The 8,408-nt window shown below is 45.3% G+C and overlaps 1 pseudogene; it reads left to right on the top strand.

Moving 5' to 3' along the window:
• LOC113456300 overlaps window positions 1-7,677 on the top strand; it is a 12,779-nt pseudogene extending 5,102 nt beyond the window's left edge.
• Window positions 7,678-8,408: the final 731 nt, after the last annotated feature.

Below are 8,408 nucleotides of genomic sequence, written 5' to 3'. Positions count from 1 at the left end.
TCCTCAATAAATAAATAAATTTAAAAATAAATAAATAAATAAATAAATAAACAAACAAAAATCCCTGTGAACAGCCAGCCTCAAACCTTTGGTAGATTTGGTAGGCCCCAAGGGAAACTCCAGAAGTTTTTCAAATCCTGAGTTGCATGACTTTTCCCAGGAAATGTCAACAAATGTCTGTTCACTCAAGATTAGACATTAAGTAAAGACCAAATAAGTGATTCCTCACAAGCCTTGCTTAGTGAAACAAAGAGTTTGCTGCTGTTACTAGCAACAGAAAGTTAAGGGAGCATCACTCAAAACCCCACCCCAACACAGATACTGGTTATGAAGTTCCCTGCACCACAGGCAGGCAGCTCCACCCTAACCTTGAAAGGGGCCCTGTGAATCTGAGAAACCTGGTGAACTCCTGAGTCTTACAAATCTCCTGAACTTGAATCTTCTCTCCTTCCAGGAAGGAATGTTTCAGCTAACAATCGCCACCCAGCAAGCTATCTGCTTCCTCTGCCTCTTAAATTCTGTTTCTTATTCTGTGATGTTCCCTGGACCTTGGGGGAAAAGTATGAAATGAATGGTTAGTTATTTTTTGCTGTTTACTACTGAGAATTAAGACTACCGTGCCACAGCTGCAGTCAGTTTTTCTTAACAGTCTGGCTGCTTGTAAGTCTCTACAATACCCACCTCTTGCCAAATAAAATGAAGTTACTTTAAAGACCCAGACTAATAAAAACAGCATTTTATAGACATAAACACAAGTGTTTAGAAGACAATTTGACAGGCAACGTATCACATCCTTTTAACAAAACAACAGGAATAGCTCTCCTGTTAGAGTCTATGACATCTCCAGCCAAATGTGTCTGTACCGGAGTAGGTGGCTTTAAATTCAGTGGAAAAGCAATTGGTTGAATGCCTAACAGTTGTGCCATGATTGCACCAGTCAAGGCTTCTTGCCTGTCACGGTGATCCAAAACCAGGAAGGAGCTGGGCAGGGGTAGCACATGCCTTTAATCCCAGCACTCAGGAGGCAGAAGCAGGTGGATCTCTGAATTCGAGGCCAGGACAGGCTCCAAAGCTACACAGAGAGAGGAACCCTGTCTTGAAACAAACAATAATAACAACAACAAAATCAAGCAGGATTGGTGAAAACAGCCCTTCGTCGGTACTCTACACAATACCTTCCAGTATTATGACAGATGACAGATACAGAGGACACTGCCCGTTCAGCCAAGCTTGATTTCTTCACGTCCTGTAGCAACAACACCACCACCACAGTGTTTTACTGTGTCCTGTAACCCCAAAATACACTTAGTTCTTGCATGCAGCCAATAGCACTGGCAGTAGCCTCTGTGATTTTGGGGGCCTCAGGAGCCTCCCTGGCCAACAACAATAAGGAGGTAGCCCACCTCGGGCACTGGAACTTCTACCTAATCTTGCAGCTTCTGGGGAGTGTGATTTCCCTCCCACCCAATAGGAAGGCTTCATTCAGACCCTTAAACCGTGGTTCTTCCTTTCCTTCCAGATGTTCTTCCAAATCTATAAGGCAATCAAGGGTTAGTATCATGAAAAAAAAACAGTTTTTATAAAGGGTAGATAGGCTCTCTGAGTGTTCATGCTTATCTGCTCCAAGCAAGTATTAATGATCTTGGGATTCAGCAGTTAAGGGGAAAACAAACTCAACAAGGTCCAATACAGCATGAAAAGATCTCATCACTTGTATCAGTTGGTCCATCAAAAGCACAGTATTGGAGAACAAAGAAGGGATAGGAGACTATATTAATTAATTTTCTTATTGCTGTGACCAAACACCTGACAAAAAGCAGCGGTTTATTATCTTATTATTAAAGGAAGAGGGTTCGTTTTGGTTCACATTTTGAAGGTGTGGTCCGTCATGGACAGGACATTGTGGACAGGGGTGTGAAGTAGCTGGTCACACTGCACAGGCCGTCAGGAAACACACCTCTGTGTTCGGATTCTGGTGTTCATCTCTCTCTCCGTTTTCCATCAGGACCCCCACGGGATGGTCCTGCCCGCATGTGGGGTGGATCTCACCTTTTCAACAAAACCTTTCTGGAAACATCCGTATAGGCACACTCAGAGGTATGTTTCCATTGTGATTTTTTTCAATCCAATCAAGTTGGATGGGAATTCCAGTTATTGCAGGGACAGGACCCTGTCCAGCCTTCTATATCCACACTTATTCTCCATAGGTCATCTGGCTTCCCTCTCGGGCACAGCCAGGGAGAAATGGCCCATTCCCTGACCCACAGAGGCTCATCTGGACATGTGGTGCTATGAACCTGGCTTGTCTGTCGTGCCTCCCACTAGAGCTGGCTTCCTGGGTCTGACAGGCGACTCACACAGTGGTGTATAATTTTTGCCTCTCCATCCATCACAGTGGCTGCTGAAAGGGCCTCGGGATGAATGAACACTCTCCGCACCAAGTGGATGTAATGTAGGTTTTTATATTTATTTATCTATGGCTGATGTGGGGGAGTGGGTAAGCATCGTGTGCCAGTCAGAGTACCACTTTCTGGAGTCCATTCTCTTCTACCGCATGGGTTCTGAGGGTCACTGCAGCAAGCTCTTTACCCATTGCGCTCTCTCGATGGCCTGAGGGTGATGTTTTACGTGACAGTTTCAGTTTGGGAAGATGAGAAAGTTCTGGACGGTAGGAAGAGTTGCTCAAGAATGTGAATGCACCAGGCATATGGTGGTTCACGCCTTTAATCCCAGCACTCAAGAGGCAGAGGCAGGTGGATCTCTGTGAGTTCGAGACCAGCCAGGTCTACAGAGCGAGTTCCAGAACAGGCTCCAAAGCAACAAAGAAACCCTGTCTTGAAAAACTACCCCTCCCAAAAGTTGGAAAAACCAGACCAAACCAAACCAGTTGTTACTGACCCATAGGAGGTCACAATGGCTCAGAGAAGCAACGTAGGTAGAGGTCCCACCAGGATTTCATCTCTAGAGCTGGTCAGTTTAACAAGTTATCCTTTGCCTTATGAGATGGTGCGCACCGTTCACCCCAGCACTGAGGAGACAGTTGTAGGAAGACCTTTATTGAGGCCAGCCTGATGGACATAGCAAACACAGGGCCAGCCTGGGCCACATAGTGCGATTTTGTTTATAAATAAATAGATAGATAGATGATAGATAGATGACAGATAGATAGATAGATACGTGTGTTTGTGTGTGTGTGCATGCATGTGTACGTGTGTGTGCGCATGTGTGTGCGTATTTGTGTGTGTGTGTGTGCATATGTGTATGTGCGTGTGCGCATGTGTATGTAACATGAGCTTTAACATTTTAACCTTATTTTTTCTGTGCTAGGGATTCTGTTTCAGGACTTTGCATAGTCTAGGCAAGAGCTTTATCACTGAGATACACCCTGAGACCATCTTAACCTTTTTAGAACTTGTCCTTCTCCAGCTGAAACCCGTGCCCACTCAACACTAACAGTACAACTCTGCTCCAGTATCCCCCATTCAACTTCTCACCTTCACTCACTCCTGGGACCTGTATCTGGTGCATTTTACTCAGCATGCTGTCCTCAAGGTTTTTGCATTTGTCAGAGTTGCCTTCCTGATATAAATTATCATATTTGTCCATTTATCAGGCATAAAGCCACTAGGAATATCTTTTTTTAATTAATTAATTTATTTATTTATTAAAGATTTCTGCCTCCTCCCCGCACTAGGAATATCTTATATGGAAATGTTTTTGCCTGGGGCTGTATAGGAAGGAGTGGAACTCTAGTTCATACAATAACTGTTCAGCTGTTTGAAGACCTTCAAGACATGGGTTGTATTTCTGAAGAAAGCTTGCTCTGTAATATGCGGAGCAGATGGTGGGTTGTCCAATTCCCCATTGCCATCTTCGCCCCTCCTCTGGCCCAGGGTACAATTTCAGGCAGGAGGTCCCTTACTGTAGAAGGTGGAGGGCAAATTCCAGGCCATGTGCAAGAAATACCTTTTCATAAAATGAGATTTTTATCTCCACTAATTGTAAAAAAAGCCACCCTTTTTTGACTTTCTCTTGTGCCCAGATAAAAATAGATCAAAGAACTGTAGACTTGGGTTGATGGTTTTTATCTCAAACCAAGGGCTCGTACGAATACGCGAACTCTGTTTTCTCTTCCCTTCTGTGGAGAAGTAAATAGAATTTAACAGCTGAGCACAGAGTGGGTGTGTGTTGGCTGGTGACTCACCAAAATCCATCGCTGTATTCCAGTTGCTCTCTTGCTATAGAAAGAAAGTCTATTTTGGGTAGAACTAACCTGTGGATGCCCCAGAAGTACCAGAGCCCTGACACGAGATCCATTTGAATGTGGTCCTCAGCCTGCCCCTGCCAACATTTCTTCTCATAGACAGCAAGGCAGCCCCCTACAACCCCTGCCTTACCAGGGCTCCCACACCCCCGTTTGAAAAACTTACCTTCAAGCTTTCCCTGCTCAGTTTCCGCCCACAGTTCGCCCCACTCCACCCATGTTCTCTCCAACCAGAACAGCCTAGGTGGGTCCAGAGTGTGCTAAAATTACCCAGTGCTCCGACAGGTTCTCTCATGCACCCACACCTCAGCCCCATGTACAGGGACTGTCCCCCTGGGGCTCATCCAGGGTTGCTGACATCTGCAGTGGACACTTTGGGGGTTAGACAAGGACCTCCTGGAGTCCCACCAAAGAACAATTGTAGGGTACCCATGGTCCCTATAACCATCACGATGTCCCCAGATGGCCAGAGCATCGAGGCTAAAACTGGGTGAGATCTCTCAACTATAGATTTGTACGGGCAAGGAGGAGGCTACTTCAGGCATGTATGTAGTGTGGAATTCGCTGTACATGCAGCCCCCTGCCCCCAGACACCATTATGTATCTTCATGGCATCTACCTGTGCCCCTTGGTACATGGGCCTCAGGCCAAGTGTTCTCCAGCAGTTCACTGCCATCTAACTGGAGCAGCTACAGTGCAGAGTTTTCCCTTGCAGTACGGCACACTTGGGTGACCAGCAAGACATCACAATGGGTTTCTCTGTTGCTTTGGAGCCTGTCCTGGAGCTCGCTCTGTAGACCAGGCTGGCCTCGAACTCACAGAGATCCATCTGCCTCTGCCTTCCAAATGCTGGGATTAAAGGCGTGAGCCACCATATGCCCAGTGCATTCACATTCTTGAGCAACTCTTCCCACCATCCAGAACTTACCCATCTTCCCAAACTGTCACATAAAACATTACCCTCAGGCCATCGAGAGAGCGCAGTGGGTAAAGAGCTTGCTACACATGCCTGGAAGTAGAGAACTGGTTATTCAAAACTGTCCTCCTATTTTCAGACATATGTCATGGTATGAGTGTCTCTCATCGTGTATACATGTACAGTGAAGAGTAAATATTACTCCTCCCCAGGGAAGGCCTCTACACTTGGTACAGGGCCTGTGCTATGGGGCTAGAATGGTCTCTTGGATAAGAGATAGTTACATGCAAATCAGACTTCACTCAGTCGGTTGCTGGTAGTGGTGTCTTGCACCCAACATCCTGACAATTCTATAGACATTTTTTTTTCTTTTCTTTCCTTTTTTTGTTTTGTTTTTGTTTTTTTCCAAGACTAGTTTTTTTTTCCAAGTGTAGCTCTGACTGTCCTAGAACTCAATTTGTAGACCAGGCTGGCCTCTAACTTCCATACACATTTTTTTTTTGTTGGTTACCACTGAGGAGAAGGGAGATAGTAGCCTCAAATGTATGGAGGCCAGGATTGCTACTCAGTATCCTACAATGAGTAGTTCAGCTCTCTCACCCAGCTAGGAATCATCTGTTGTCAATAAGGCTAGGATTCAGACACATGCTTTCTAGGACCAAAGAAGTTCCTTTGCAAAAGGCTAGCTGAGGGACAGAGGCATACAGCTCCCAGCCAAGGGTCTTGGTAGGTTGAACTCCATACCCCTCTTCTTGCTCTCAGTAGAGGTCACAGTCTTTTACCACTATCAGCCTCTCCATGGACTAAACATCTGTGTCTTGTTAAAAATCATGTTGAAATAGTTTGGTTGTGGTAGCACATGCCTTTAATACCAGCACTCAAGAGACAATGGTAGACAGATTTCTGTGAGTTCTAAGTTAGCATGGCCTACAGGGAGAGTTACAGGCCAGCCAGCACTACATAGAGAAACCCTGTCTTAAAAAAAAATCATGTTGAAGCTGTAACTCCAATTCAAAAGTATTTGGAGAGAGAGGCTTTGAGAAAAAATTGGGGATGAATTTGTTGGTGATCGTGGAGATTTTTCCTATGGGATTAGTGGCCTTACAAGAGGAAGTAGAGAAGCTAGGCATGGAGGCAGAAGCTGTGATCCCAGCATTTAGCATACCAAGTTAGAAGACTGAGTTCCATGCCACTTTTGACCACATTTTCAGACTCTGTCTCAAAAAGCAAAACCCAAACAAAAAATAACAGGAGGTGACCAAAAAGAAAGAGAAGAAGAGGGGAAGGCGAAGGGGAGGTGGTGTGGGAGGTCCTTCTGTCTATGTGTTGCTTTTATTGGCTAATGAATAAAGAACTGCTTTGAGCCTATAGCCGGGAAGAACAGAACTAGGCAGGGAAAGCTAGGCTGTATGCTGGGAGGAAGAAGGGAGGAGTGAGGGAGAAGCCATGGAGCCGCCTGAGACAGATGCCGGGAACATTACCCGGTAAGCCACAGCCACATGGGAATACACAGATTTATAAAAATGGGTTAAATTAAAATGTAAGAGTTAGCCAATAAAAAGCTAGAGCTAATGGGCCAAGCAGTGATTTAATTGATACAGTTTCTGTGTGATGATTTTGGCTGGAAACCAACAAGCTGTCTCTCCTCCAACACGGATGGGGAAAGACCACATAATACAGAAGGGCCTCATCTAAAAGATAGGACAGTCTTCAACAGAAACCAAAGCTACCTTCATCTTAGACGTCTAGCCTGCAGAACTGTAAGAAAGGACAGCTTGCTGGGTACAGGACACCCAGTCTGAGCTGTTTGGTTGGCAGCCTGAGTTGCTTAGGACAGACTCCTTTCCCACTAGGAGAGGCTCTGGCAGAAGCTTCTGATACTCATCTGTTATCCTCAAGTTTGTATATTTACCACAGCTTCTTAGATCATCGCTGTTTTCCACTCTGATTCTCTGGAGTTGTTTTCTCCTCTTGCTGAGAAGCATTGGTGTTTATGGTATGGTTCTCAGTAGCTCATGGTATCAGGAGTCTCGAACTTCTTGGACTGGCTTTGGGGACACCCGCTATGTACCAAAACTGGCTAGGGTTGTCCCTGAGAAGACATGCCCTAAGGGATCAGCTCTGGAACTGTGTCAGAAACAAGGCCTCCAACACAGGAAGTGGCTATGGAAAATTCTTCCAGTTACCGTGGGGACAAACTCTTGGGGACATGACCCTCATTAGCTCTTAGGGACAGGAATCACTCCTCCATCACAACTGACTTACACAGGACATGGTTTTGTAAACACCTTTCATCACCATTGGAAACCCTGCACTTTCTTGGAATGCCTGTGTCTGTGGGCCATGCATCTCCATCTGGTGGAACTCGCCGGGGACCTGACACTCCACGTTCTGATAGGCTCTGTTCATTTCAGGAAACATCAACACGAACAACAAGGGTGTGGGATATTCGTACACCATGAAAATGTATTCCTCTGATTGGTGTAATAAAAACTGAATGACCAATGCCTACGCAGGTGAGACTTCCAGGCAGAGAGAGAGAACTCTGGAGAGAAAAAAGGGGAAGTCGCCAGTCAGACACAGAGAGGAAACAGGAGGCACAAGATGGAAGAGAGGTAATGCCATATGTCAGAACACAAATTAATATACATTGGCCAATTTAAGTTATAAGAGTTAGTTGAGACAAGTCTAAGCTAAAGGCCAAATTTCAATAATTAGTAATATGTTTCATGTCCTTATCTGGGGAGCTGGTGGTCCCACAAAAGATAGTCTGACAAGGCCGGGAGATGGTGGTGCACACCTTTAATCCCAGCACTCGGGAGGTAGAGGCAGGCAGATCTCTGTGGGTTCGAGACCAGCCTGGTCTACAGAGCAAGTTCCAGGACAGGCTCCAAAGCCACAGAGAAACCCTGTCTCGAAAAACCAAAAAAAAAGATAGTCTGACAAGAAAACTTGCTACACAACAACAAAAAGTTTGCAAAAATCTCTCTTCTTTTTCCAGGAAATATTGCAAAGTTTTCACCTGAACAGTCAATGACCAGTTATGTAAACATTTTTTAAAAAGCAGATGTAGCAGAAATTATTGTTACCCCAGCCTAAGGATTGACAGAGTGGACAATCAACACCTTGGAGCAGTGTCAGGGAGCCAGGATAAGAAGAATAATCTTCAGCCGGGTCTACAGAGCTAGTTCCAGGACAGGCTCCAAAGCCACAGAGAAACCCTGTCTC

The sequence above is a fragment of the Microtus ochrogaster genome, chromosome 7 (assembly GCF_000317375.1).
Source record: "Microtus ochrogaster isolate Prairie Vole_2 chromosome 7, MicOch1.0, whole genome shotgun sequence".
Taxonomy (NCBI): domain Eukaryota; kingdom Metazoa; phylum Chordata; class Mammalia; order Rodentia; family Cricetidae; genus Microtus; species Microtus ochrogaster.
Note: the sequence above shows the minus strand (reverse complement) of the source record. Positions and strands in the feature narration are given on the sequence as shown.